The sequence below is a fragment of the Python bivittatus genome, unplaced genomic scaffold, assembly GCF_059951505.1.
Source record: "Python bivittatus isolate LINGU-HERP-01145 unplaced genomic scaffold, Pbiv_v1 ctg000330_np1212, whole genome shotgun sequence".
Classification (NCBI taxonomy): Eukaryota; Metazoa; Chordata; class Lepidosauria; order Squamata; family Pythonidae; genus Python; species Python bivittatus.
The window spans coordinates 52,140,206-52,154,332 of NW_028277058.1; positions in this window are offsets into that span (position 1 = coordinate 52,140,206).

Below are 14,127 nucleotides of genomic sequence, written 5' to 3' on the forward strand. Positions count from 1 at the left end.
GCCAGGCAGTTTTTCATATATTCATAAGCTCTTGTCTTACTGCACCTATTTGACGTTTTTATAATTCAGAGGTAATTGCATTGCGATTATTTTTCATGATGCATGGTGAAGTTTTATATCGGGGAGTTGGCAGATATTCTTTATGACATTGTTTTCACTAATGGGTAAATTAGACCCAGCTTTATCATCTGGAAAGATTACTTTTTAAAAATCATATGACAAATGGTAAATGGGAGAAAGTGCTCAAGGTTCTTCTCCATCGTCTTATCTACTAAAATAGTATAGTGTGTGTGTATGTGTGTGTCTCTCTCTGTGGAGAATATGCAATTAGGTAATCAAGAACTCCCTACAACTGAAATATTAACATATTTAGATTTGGTTCTAGCTGCTCATTACTAGTAAAGGACAATAAGTATGATTAGGGTGAAGGAAAAATGCCTTTTAACTATAGTTCCATGGTAAACCATCTGCTCTGCTACAGAACTTCCAGATTTGATCCACAGCTTCTTCAGCTAAAGCTGAGAAAGACTCCAGTTTAAAAATCTGGGGAGACACTGCCAGGCAATGAAGACAGTTCTTTTAATTAGGTCTTTGCCAAATATTCACTAACTTAATTGTATTTTAACCTTGGCGATCTCTAGTATGGAAGGATGGTAAGTCTCACCTATGGTGCCTATGAATTGTTAGCTCGGTGAGCAAATTTACATACATTGGTAAACTCTTCCATTACATTCTGGGGCTTTGTAACTCGTGTGTATAACATCAGGATGGGGAATCTGAGTCTTCCACTTGTCACTGAATAGAGAAGATTCATTTAGTGTGGTCAGTGAGAGATGCAGGGAGCTATAACTCAGCAACTTCAGGGTACCCAATTGTTGATAAAAGTACCATCCCAACATAGTTCTATATATGTAACATCTTTGCACATGGAGTCAGTTCATAAGTAAGTATTGGGGGTGGATTGTAATCTTGTTCCATTCCCTGAATCTACATGGTTCCAGAGTGCCTGAACAGAGCTGGTATACCATTGAGCAGGAACCATGTGCAAATAAAAATTATGTTGAAAAATAATTAACACATACTTCATTATTTTGCCTAAATGATATTAGTTTCATACCTTTGGCCCAACTCAGCAATGATTAAGCCTAGATGCTTATATTTGTTTTTAAATGAATGTAAAACATTCTGAATTCTGTGAACTTACTTGGTGTTTTTTTCTACCCTTACCTAAACTCATATCAGATATTATGGCCCAGCAATACCCCTCTGAGAGCCACTTTGGTGTAGGGGTTTAAGGCACCAGGCTAGAAACCGGGAGACTGTGACTTCTAGCCCCACCTTAGGCAGGGAGAGGAATTAATTTCTGCTAAAAGTGGAACTTTCTTCTCCACTGAAAATTGCCTTTCATCCAATTACTTTTTTGGGGGAGGGGAGGGGGGTTGGAGCAATCTGTGCACAAACAGGCTGGATGGAGACTGCTTTTAAATGCGCTTCTCCCTATGAGAAAATAATCAGCTAAGCTAGAATTTTAGAAGCAATTTTGCAATTTTCTACCCAAATTCCCTTTTTTATTCAGCTACTTGCAAGAGGTCTCTATGATGTAGTAGAAAGAATGCTATGTAAATTGATTTAATAAATAAATAGACATCACATTCTCCAAAGGAACATCTAGGGAGCCAGCTTCTAGTCCCCATTCATCTGTAGAACTCATGGATTGATTTTCAGCCGGACTTATCTTTCAATTTAATCTATTTTACAGGATTGTTGTGAAGCTAACATAAGGTCAGGAAAGTCATGAGGATCTTGGTAGAAAAGCAAGAATAAAGTTTAGTGAATATTAAATACAGTCCATTCTCATGGGCCATCTGAATATCCACATACACTTTATATTCTTAGAGCTAAGAATATAATAGAATGAAGAGCTCATATGCTGCAGAGTAACGATGCAGCCATTGTTCCTCCCTATTTCACCTCCCAGATAGGCTGATCAGAGTTTCTTCTGAAAAATATATGTTCTTCTGTGCTAAGGCCTATGTCATAAAAGTTGCTTGCAAACTCCTCTCTATTATCTTGATTAGGTGAATAAGCTATCCCCTCTGTACAAGGATGCCAAATTCTATCCAGGTGTATGTTCTTCGGTATTTTGTAGAACGAGTCTCTATCCAAAGACACTTGATTTCAGAAGAAGTCTTCCAGCAGTCAGTGGGGTGTGCTAGGACTGCAAACTCAAAATTAATCTGAATTCAGTTACAATTCATGTTGTTGGATGAAGTCCCTTTTTAAAAGTAGCTGCTGACATGCGGCTGGGTGATAGCCTCACTTATTTAACAATCACCTTGTGTGTAGCTGTGTGTGTGAAAAGTGTCTGAATGAATAAAACACAAGGAGATTCTATGTGTTTGGGAGAAATGTTCCTAAAATGCTTGGGGTGGGGGTGGGTAGGGGAATAAATAGCCAGCCGAGAAATATTATCAGTGTTTCTGAAAAAGATAGTAAAGACAGAGTTTCTTCCTGAATTCTCCCGACTCTAATTCTGGTATTTTAAGTTAGTTTTACATAATAAACTGCATTCTCCCCCACAGTGGAACTCATATATACACTTTATAAAGATCTAGTTTAAATAGGAGTTACAACTCAACTAAGTCAATTTTAGAATAATGTATGCGTCTATCTTCTCATATGAGATTAACTATTCTCCATCTAACCATTTTGCTTCCCAAGGAGAAATGGGGTGAAACTGAGTTGATTTCGAGCCATTCAGGCTCCCTGATATTGTTTATTATTGAGAAATATGCTTCCTACGGGGAACATGATGCCTCTGAAATTGAATTGATGTCAGCTGGAGGGTAGATGTATCTCATTGCTTGTCTCCAAATGCACATTTGCAGTCCTTAACTCCCGGCTGCATGACGACTGAAGCACATGTGCAGAGAGTACCTGCACACGGGACCCACATGATAGAAATGGAGAAGTTTCCTGTAGTTTGGGGTTCGGGGTTCAGCAGCATCCAATGTGTCCTCTCTACTGAAGAAACTGTACATCTGCAAGGGCTACTCCCCCCCCCTTTCTCTTAGCAGACCAGGCTGATTATCTGCAGTTCCGCAAAGGGTTTAACACTTCTGAAATGCGCTGATTGTCTTTCACTTTCGTGGTTTTTCTCAGGGGATGCCTGGCAATATAATTGGGCTCCATCAGAGGCTGCTAATGTAGGTGGTTTTACTAATGACACCTCTGAACACTTAGAAGCAACACATTTTAATATGGACCCAGCTTTGCCAGTTAACATAGATAGCAGGTAAATCCTCAGGCTTAAAACAGAATATTCATTTCAAGGGCAACTATCTCATCCTTGCGTAATTTGATGCTAACCGCAAAATAATCTGGATGGAACGAATTGAGCTTTCTCCAGCCCTTTGCCTTCCAGAGGGGTTGGGACTATAACACCCATAATGCTGGCTGGCGATTCTGGGAAGTGTAGTGCCAGCACATCTAGAGGGCAACAATTTGGGGAAACCTGAATTAAACACATGGCGGCTACCAGTGAGAACGATCAAGGTCTAGTTTGTTGCTATTAACAGAGGTGGAAGAATTTCCCTGTGTTGGCGCAAATCGAAGCATTCCTCATCAAAGGAAAACTGGTAAAAGATGAAGGGGGGGGGAGAATTTTACCCACTCCTCTGTTTCTGTGGGACTCACCTCCATCCCCATCGTCCATGGCTGCTACTAATGTTCCTGGAGAAAAGCATCTTATGTGCACTTGCCTAAATGCAAAAAGCCTCAAAGAACACAATGGGGCTTACTCATGAGTAGGGATGGGTGAATGTATTAATTTCAATTTTTCCTTTTTGTAAAGACACAAGCTAAGTTTACTGAACTTAAGCTTAAGTTTGCTGCCATACATTTCTATGTCCTTTGGTGCAAATATGTATGCATTTTAATTTGCAATTTTTCCAATCTAACTTGGTTTTTCCAAACATAGTTGCCTAATGTAATGCAATTCTGCATATTATTTTTCTGAACTTCTGCATATGATACTGATATTGGCCTAATCTACTTTTTTAAAGCAGATTACTTAAAAAAAGTCTACTTTTTTAATGGCACACCACTCGGCAAAATTTGGAGAATAAGTACGTTCCTGTGATGGAATGGACTTATGAAGGCCAGGCTCAGGGAGATAAGCATGTTTTTAGCCCCCAGCAGGAGCGTGGGAAGTTCGGGAAGATGAGGCTGGCACCTCCCTAAGGAATTCACGGTGTTGTGGCTGGATGGCTTGGGAACTAGGGCTCAGTCTGGTGAGATTTCTGTCTGGAGGTTGTAGCTAATAAATGCAACAGTACTGTATTTGCATTGTCTCTTGGAGTTCTTTGGGCTGAACCTGACAGTTCCCCATCATGTATTCATTCACAAATGCACAATTAGGTAAGTTCCTGCTCAAGTGCAAATAAAATAGATTGTGCTGCCAGCTACTTCCTTCCATGCTCGCCCCGTTCTGTCAGCCCTGAGCCCAGCAAATGAAGGAGAATGTTTCAGGCTCTGCACTGTCAATGAAGTGATATGTAATGATAGTAATCTTGATGATAATCATTTCTGCGATAACCGTTTAAGGCCTCTTCTTCTCAAAGTGCTGCAAAGGCTTCACAAAGACAGCTTCGTCTCTAAGAAAACTAGAAGGGATAGAACTCCATGGATAGAAGGGTTTGGACAAGCTTCATCCCCCCAATTAATGAAACTTTTTTTAAAAAGTATTTCTTGGATTAAATAGCCTGGCCAGAATCCTTCCCAAGGAGGCATATGTATATAAATAAAATATGATTGTGCAATAAAGTAATTGCAGAGTTAGATAGCTAGATATGATACAAACATACATGCACCTGAGTGAGTTGAATACTATTTGGATTCCCAGAGTCTTTTGATTTGGGTAGACTATAAAAACTGTAAAATAAACAAGTTGTGTACTGCAAACACAAGACATGTGTTTCTGCAAATACTGTGTTGCCTCAACCTCCCTCTGGTTTACGGACGATCTTACTTTGATTTTATAAAGACCCACATTCAGCGCGTGACCATATATATCACGTGATGAAGGAAACTAGTGAAAATAATCCCGTGGATTGTGCAAAGATTTGGCAGGTTCCACATAAACTGTGGACAAAAATGATGAAGTCTTCTTTAAGTGAAGCTTGACCGCAGGCGACTTCCTGGACAGATCCACATAGCTTCTTGCATGCAGTTTGGAACTGGGTGACCACTAACACCTTTGGGGATATTTTTTCTGACTTCTTTGCCCTGCCTACAGTCCGGAAACTCCCTGGAGATCTAAACACCAATCAGGCTTGATACTGCTTAGGTTAGTACCCAAGGAATGCTAGCCTTCCTTTTCATCATTCCTTGCTCAAGGAGAGGACCAATGAAATGGGGTCCCATCCCAAAGGTGGGCAGGTCCATGGCATTCTCAACCTGAGTATGCCCACACCCATGGTGGCATTTATTAAAAAAATTGAAAATGGTTTGCAATTAAATAACAATAATTAAAAGCATAATTCATCAGAAACATGCACTAAAACATTACATGACAGCCAGTTTGGTGTAGTGGTTAAAGGCAACTGGACTTTAGGGAGACCGTGAGTTCTAGTCCCACTTTAGGCACGAAGCCAGCTGGGTGACCTTGCGCCAGTCCTTCTCTCTCAGCCCCAGGAAGAAGGCAATGGCAAACCACTTCTGAAAATCTTGTCAAAAACACTGCAGGGACTTGTCCAGGTGGTCACCAGGAGTTGAGACATACTCATTGGAAGATATATGCATAGAGAGAGAGTGTGTGTGTAAGCCATCCACATTGTAATCTGCCCAGAGAATTTTGGCTCCTGGGTGGTTTAAAGATAGAGATAAAAAATACGCAAAACAAAGACAAAGAAAGGGTAGCAACAGAAGGTTGAAAACCACATCACTATTACAGCCTTAGGAGAAGAAAAATGGGGCTGGAAGAAATGAGGGGATTCCAAAGTCAGCAATATGCCGGTCTTTGACTGTAATAAAGATTTGATCGACAAAGTCAGCAAGCTACCACTATAAAGGCTTACATCTGGGTAACTACTTGGCACACTTCAACTTGGGTGGGCACCTACAGCAGTTCCTCTGAAGATGAACTTGGGGGCTGGTGGAACATCTGGGAAGAGGCATTGCGCCAGGTTCTGCAGTCCCAAGCCATGAATGGCTCATAGTTTAAAACCAGTGCCTTGAACTGGGCCTGGAAAGGATCGTAATGAACTGGTACGATATGTCCACATCCCCCAGTTTCAGCCAGTGGCAGCGCTTTTGAGGAACTGAAGTTTCCGAACTATCTTCAAGGGCAACTTCACCTGTAAATTTGTTGCATAATCCTGTGAAAGATGCCGTATTTACAGCTGTCAGTCAACTAGCCTGTTAGAAATACAAATCGCTTTGGGAGAATTAATTGAATGCCTCCACCTCTGCTTCCTTCCCCTTCCCCTCCCATATAAATATAATAAGTGATAAGTAGGAAGTAGTAATAATAGGAAGTGACCCGGCAAGGCAATGAGCATGGTAGAAGACCTCATTCAAAGTAATTAGCAATCCATCATTTCCCTCCACTGCACCAAATTTTTATACTGACCTTGGGCCAAATACATTTGAGCTAGCACAGCTCGGTGTTAATTATAAATAATGCCTAAACTGCCTCCACCAAGGTTGGCCCCAGAAAAGATGGAAATGAATTTGGAAGTGGTTCAGAAGGAAGCCATAGCAAGGATAAGAGCATGACAGGGCATTCTGCGGAAATTCACCCAAATTCGCCAATGCGGTTGTCCAGATTCAACATCAGGAAAGCTGCATGTTGCTCGGGTTAAAGTGGGCTACGCTGTGTTTCTGGAGCTTGCTTAATTCAAATTGTTTAGCCTGGTTTCTGCTACTCATGGAGGTGAAAATAAAGCTTGTGAAAGCACCAAAACTGTAAACCTCAAACCAGCTTCTCTAATCTCGTTCCATGAACCACTACAGGACCAGAAACTGCTTTTTTCTTAAAATATCCCACCGAGAAACATTCAGTGTGGAAAATCCTATCCATGTTGTGAAACGTTATGTTCCTAGAGCAAAAAATGACCTCCTTTTTCAGCACATTGGCTCAATGTTTAGAAACTGAAATCTTTGTGATTCCTATAATCACACTCAAAGCAGAAACTTCCTTTCCTGCTTGTAGAAAGATAAGATAGTGCTTTCTCACTCGTTGGTTACTTTTCCAAGGCTGGAGATGGAAGGGGCCAAAAAAAAAAAAACCCAGACTAGAAAAAGCATATTTAAAGCAATCTAAGCACAAAACCCGATTAAAGATGCATCTGTTGTTTTTCATTTTAATTATTCACCTTTGTATATTGAGTTGGGGAAAGAATGGGCCTTCATTCATATCCTGCACTTTGACTACTGGTTGTCCTTAAAAAGTGCTTCATTTCTTGACTGTTTGCACATGACTCTGGACGTTCTTTTTCCTCTGCCCTGTGAAACCCCCTTTAAGCACAAATGCTGAACAACAGAGGGAAGGATATGGGAACAGGCGTCTTAGCATTGTTTCAAAAGGACAGAAAGGAAAAAAGAATTCCAAAACTTCTTCCAAACTCTAGTCTCACCCACATGGATTTTGATTGTACACAGGGGTTCCCACAGCAAAGGAGGGCAAACTTTAATTATGGAAAACTCTGCCCCTCAGTGACATCACTGCCCAAGCCCCTCCCTTACACAGGTCTCGTTCTTGCTTGCTGACAAAAAACAGGCCCACAAGCTCAGCCAATAACCAATAATTAATTGCCAATAACCAGCCAAGAGCATACAGTACTGGCTGTAGCCTGCTTGTGCTGGCCTGTTTTTTGCTGCCAAGAAATAATGAAACCATCATTCTACCATCCTCTGTTTAGATTTTTTTTTAAAAAAAAAATCTGGGAATCAAGTTATACCATTGGTTCTCTGATCTGCAAGTTGAGTTATGGCATCTGGGCTTCTTTTCTTTTGGTTAGATACGTTTCGCTGCTTCTCCAAGCAGCTTCTTCAGTGTAGAAAGTTGTTTGTAAATGTTACCCAGGGTGGCCGAGTTCCTCAGGAACATGATGGGCTCGTTAAAGGAACAATAGGAGATGTGATTAGTGTAGTGTAGTGATTAGACTAATCACATCTCCTATTGTCCTTTCAATGAGGCCATCATGTTTGTGAGAAACGCAGCCACCCTGGAAGACATTTATGGGGTCTCCCCAACCAACTTACTAGACTGAAGAAGCTGCTTGGACAAGCAGCAAAACGTATCTAACCAAAAGAAAAGAAGTCCAGTTGCCATGACTCAACCTCCAGATAATTCCACCTGGATGACTGAGAATCTTCATCAACATTAGTTCCCTGACTATAGTGCAGGGCCCCCCTGAGGGTACTCACTTGAAATCGTCTACTTTCTTACTGCACACCTTCCCCTCCCCCAGTTATCAAGACCCGCCCCTGCCCCTGCTAGTTTCACACTGTGTGTGAACCCAGCCTTAAGGCTGTAAACCAGACTTGGTGGGTTTATTTAAGGTGTGAAGCCCACCATGTGGATTTATGCAAGAAACCAAGGTTAAAATATGGCTTAAAGCAGAGGGTGAACCCAGCCAATAAACTGGAGTTCTATGGAGGTGATGCAGGAAGAAAACAGCTTTGCAAAACCCAAGAATGGAAGAGCAACTATTTTTAAAGCTAGATGAATAGAGTTGTTTAGATTCTATGGAGCCGACATCTCTTTCTCTGTCTGGAATGTCATTCATAACCTGTTGGAGTGTCTTGACTACTGTTTTGTTTTCTTGAAACACATTTCAGCACCTGAAATTTGAGCTCACTGATGCAATGAAGAAATATAGGATCCCTTTTACCCCAAAGTCCTAATATACACTTGTTCTCTTAAGAAAGGATCTCCCAGTACAGTGTTTCTCAACCGTAAGAAGCTTCTAGGACAGTGTTTCTCAACCTTGGAAGCTTTCAGATGGGTGGACTTCAACTCCCTGAATTCCCCAGCCACCATGTTGAAGTCCACCCATCTGAAAGCTTCCAAGGTTGAGAAACACTGCCCCAATGGCTGAGATATTTGCCTGATCTGAGTTTCCCAACTAGAAACTTTGACCTGTTGGCATTTATTCAGATAATCCCTCTCAACCCCAGATTCAGAAAAGATAATTATCTTGCAAGGTTACCATGATTAGTTAATCCTGCAATGAGAGTGCAAGAACTATTACAACACTCTTCCACAGCGGCAGCATTTTGTGTATTTGCTGATTCACCGGAGGGGAATTGCTCTATAGCTGTATGAATCAAACAGACAACTTGGGCAAATCTTGTTTAGAATGTGCAATGTTTTTCAAGTGGAAGGTTGTCGCTGGTCTGTGGATGGCATGCTAGGGAATGCATTTAAATAAATAAAAGCAAACAGCCCTATCCAAGGCATTGAAAACAGACTGTGCACCCTACTCAAGCCATGGGCTACTAATAGACTAGGTCAGTGTTTCTCAACCTTAGCAACTTTAAGATCTGTGGACTTCACCCTACTCAAGACATGGGCTACTAATAGACTAGGTCAGTGTTTCTCAGCCTTAGCCACTTTAAGATCTGTGGACTTCAACCCCCATGCTGGCTGGGAATTCTGGGAGTTGAAGTCCACAGATCTTAAAGTGGCTAAGGCTGAGAAACACTGGATGAGGTAAACCACAAACAGTTAAGAAAGAGTATCTTCATAGTTGTGAATTTCTCTAAGGCTCACAAGTATGGTTTCAGATCTTCATGAAGAATGAACTGAACCATCTACTGACGAGGTGACGGCCTCATTCTGAACTTTTCCTGGCTTTCTCTCTTTGTACAGAACCTCCCCTTTGCAACAGGAGAAACCCAGGACCGCAAGTGATGGGAACAGTGACAAAAACAAAATGGTCTGATGAGCAGAAGCCTCATTTCGCTTCCTGAAGCCACGTCTGGTAATGCGGGATTATTGAATGGGATTACTGATTGTGGTTTGTATAGCTTCTTGCCATGATAAGAGGGCTTAGCATGTTGTGTGGATTCAGCTGTTGTAATTTGTAAGCCATCATTTATGGTTTAGCATGTAGCGCTCACCCAGCAATTGTGCTCCTTCAAGAAACCATGGTTTGCTTAATGCAAGAAGCGAACATCGTCTTCCGCATTGTCAGCCACCCTGCACTTGGATGGGTGAAGAAACATTGTGCAACTCCCCGAAACAAATTGGTACAACAGTTAAATATGTGTGGCATGATGGGAAAAATTGGTCAATCTGTGCTTCTGGCTCAGCATTTGTACGGTCAAGCCAGCTTTGTATCACACAGTGCTTCTTTCGAGCGGGGTGGGTGGGAGAGAATGTCCCCAGTGGCTACTAATATCTAGCACAGGCCCATAAAATCATTAGGAGCAATGCTACACCGCAGCAGAAAATCTTTGCCGAAAGAGTCAACCTGGTAACGATTCGACAGAGGACGATGCATTCCTGCAAGCTGGCAGAAAAGTTCAGGGTGAAAAGGAACTTGGGAGGGGGCAAGGGGGGGGGAAGACAGATACTTGCACTTTTAAGTTATCTCTGCCTTTGCTGGCTAAGCAGATTTTGGTTATTATCATGACTCTCAATTGGCTACAAAGGTGGCTGTGCCTTGGGAGAGGAGGAGGCTAGAAGAGTACCATGGATTAATATATTCCGTGTTAATAGCTGTCTGAGATAAATCTTCCAACCTTTCTGCGTGTTCTGTGTCTCCTGCTCTTTAACACTATGTTTATGGAGGAGCTGTTTTATGGTGTCTTGGAGTCTCAGTGCGTCTATCAGTACACCTGTACACGCCGATGTGGAAGTGCATGCAAGTGCGTAATGAGAATCTATGAGATCAGTGAACCCCTGCCGTGCAGAGGCTGGCGAGCTGGCGTTGCAAAAGAGAAACTAAAGATCTGGGTGTAAACGTGTGGCAAATCCTACCAAGCCAAATAGTTGCAAAACTTAAGGCCGTTTGAGAAATGATGGGCATACAAAAGTAAAACGCTTCAGGCCACAAAATTGTTAAATTTTAGAATTTAAGCATTTCAGCTCTGGCGTCCACACCTTTTAGAGTGGCTAGGAAACCAATCAGCTTAGTAAAAATATTCATTTTTTTTTTTAAAGTACAACTCTCGTTTCACTCTTCGAAGAAACAGGATGTTAAAGAAGCTTTTCATTGAGAACAATGCCTATGGGAAACTTAAGTTGATATTTATTTATAAATAGGAAGGAATAGCCACAAGGGACAGCAAAGTTCTCCATTTCTCTTTGTCTGCTATGGGTAGCAAAAGGATTGCATTATTTGGAAACTCTGTCTACTTGTAGGGGCAGTTCAGATCACCTTGAGCAAAGAAATTCAAACCCTCCATTGCCAATACCTACCCCGACATTTACTACCTTTCAGACATGGGAACACTGATTCCCAGAATTCTCTGGCATGGCCCCATTGGTGGTGGAATTCTGGGAACTGAAGTCCATGTATCGGAGAACGTCAAGGTTGACAAAGGCGGTATAAGAGAATGACAGCATGGCCAGATTTCTGTAAGAAACCCCAGAACAGAAGACTTGGAGTATTAACAATATAACTGTGTCACAACTAGCAATATGAGAATGATGTTTAATTAAGATTGCAGGTTGACAGAGGTAGATAGCACAGAAATTGCTTGATCACAGGCAAATTGCCTGAAATTCTTTGCTCTCATAAGCAGATGTGTGGAGATCTAGATAATGCTATCAGCAGAGAACAGTTTTTTGCAAGGGGCAATGCCCATTAAAATCCAATTAGAAAGTCCCAGTCATAATCTTTGATAAATGGTTTTGATTAGTCATGCTGATTGCTTAATTAATGGGTTTAGCTAGCGGTGGGTGGGTGGGTGAGTAGGTGGAACATGGTGGCAAAAAAGCTGAGGTCCCTCAATTTTTATCTTTCAGCAAGATCTGCAGAGAGACAGCTGTTGCAATAGATTGTGACCGAAAGACATACTGTAATGTGGAACATGATTTAAATACTGGGAATGGTGGATAGGCCTGAAACTCACATGGGGCTGCTGGGATATAACAGTCTTCCCAATCTGGTGCCTTCGAAGTCTCAGAATTTCCAGCCAGCATAAGCTGCACTGAATTTCTATTTAAACTGAATTTCTAAATTAAATAGAGTTGCTAAAAGCACACAGATGAAAACTAGGAAGTACATATTTTCATGCATAGGCACATTAGCTTTTGTTTTGAAAGCCATGAACTTGGAGGTGAGGTCAGTTGACCCCTTTGAGGTATGAGCAGAGATGTACTGGGGTGTGTGGATAGAGATAAGAAGAGGTGGTGCTTTTCACTATTTAACACTATTCTGAAATGTACCTTTACCTGTAGATGCAGCAGCCCGCCTTACCTCATTGTAGTGCCCCCCAAATATTGAGGGACATTGAAGTGGGCTTTTGTTCCTTTTTTGCCAGTTTCCCTGTGCTTGTCAGTTTCACACACACCTTCCCCCATAAAAGACTTGGCTGCCCAGCTGTTAATCACTTTCACTCTACTGGCCTGCCTTGCTCTTCTCTGGAGCCATCTGTGCCTCTGGCATATTTTTGTATTTCATATTATTTTAATTTGGGAGGTGTCCAAATAGGGTGTAGGAGGAGAGGCAGACAAACTAGCTTAAGGAGGACATGCAGAGCCTTGAAGGGGGACCTACCTCACTCCCACTAGGTTGCCGTTACCAGTAAATGTTTTCACCACTGGCTGGTGGTAAGTTGAAAGAGACAGTAGTGAGGACAGGGGGAAAAGTCACAAGTCGGAGCAGCACTGTTCATTGGTAACTCAAAACATATGCATCAGAGGCCCCCCAGAGATTAGCAACATGGACAACAAATGTGGTGGTGGTGTGGTTTGGTGCCCATCTACTTAAGGGTGGGTAGGTAGCTCTTTAGCTCAATAGTAGGCAAAGGCCTTCGGTATCATATGTGAACGAAGTTAATTGTAGCTTGCTAGTAGTTAAATCAATAGTTTAAAACTATGTTTGAACCAAGCCATTTCTATTGTCTTCAACTGGATTTATTTTCTATTTTCCTTAGAACCACATAAGAGAAACATTAGGGGATTGGATGAAACAACCAACCAACAACCAACAAAAAAAATTCTAATTTTGGAATGAAACAGTCTACTGGATGTGTTGGAAGTTTGAGTGTTCTGTACTCCAGGAAAACAAAATCTGAAGCACAGGGAACAACTGGAATTAAAAACAAACCCTAACTTCCTTAAATAAAAAAAATATTCGAGCCACAAAGTAGATGGAAGAATCATCTATGCTGAATGCTATCTATCATCCAACTACAGAAAAATTGGCCAAGAGGATTTTTAAAAAAACACTATACTGGTAGGCTGGAAGATTTTCTATTTAATTGTTACTTTCGATCTCTGATATAAGAATACAATATTTTAAAACCCACAAAAATATGTTGGGAGATAAGAAGTACTCAGCATTTCATTTTATCGACATTTATGGCCACTACAGCAAAGCATTTCATTTTTTTCCCCTCCCCATCAGAACCAAAACCACTCAAACCATTCTGGGACAAATGATTTGAGGAGGCTGTTTTGTTCTGCACTTAGCGTAAAACTCTCTTAAAAAAAAAAAAACACTTTCCATGACCCTGTGTTCATAACTCCTCCATATTTTTTCTCTTTAGCAAAAAATAATTTGCGAATTCATTTAATGAATTTAGATTCTTAGCAACAGAATCTACGAGCTTGAATAGGCAAGCCGCAGTTTTAAATAAACACTACGCATAGTTAATTCCAGAGCAAAGAAAAGAGAAAATTTAATGTGCTCGTGGCATTCACATCAAAGGCTGCAATACCAACTGCATCAATAAACACATTAAGCAGCATTTAGGACAGTGTTTCTCAACCTTGGCAACTTGAAGATGTGTGGACTTCGACTCCCAGAATTCCCCGGCCCTGAACCAACCGGATTGCCGCACAACCCCCTGGATAGCGAGCTCTGAATGGTGCAAATCATGTGAGAATCTGACCTGTGTGTGTTGAATGTTGCATCAGGCCCCTTATGCAGTCGATTAAGAGGTTTC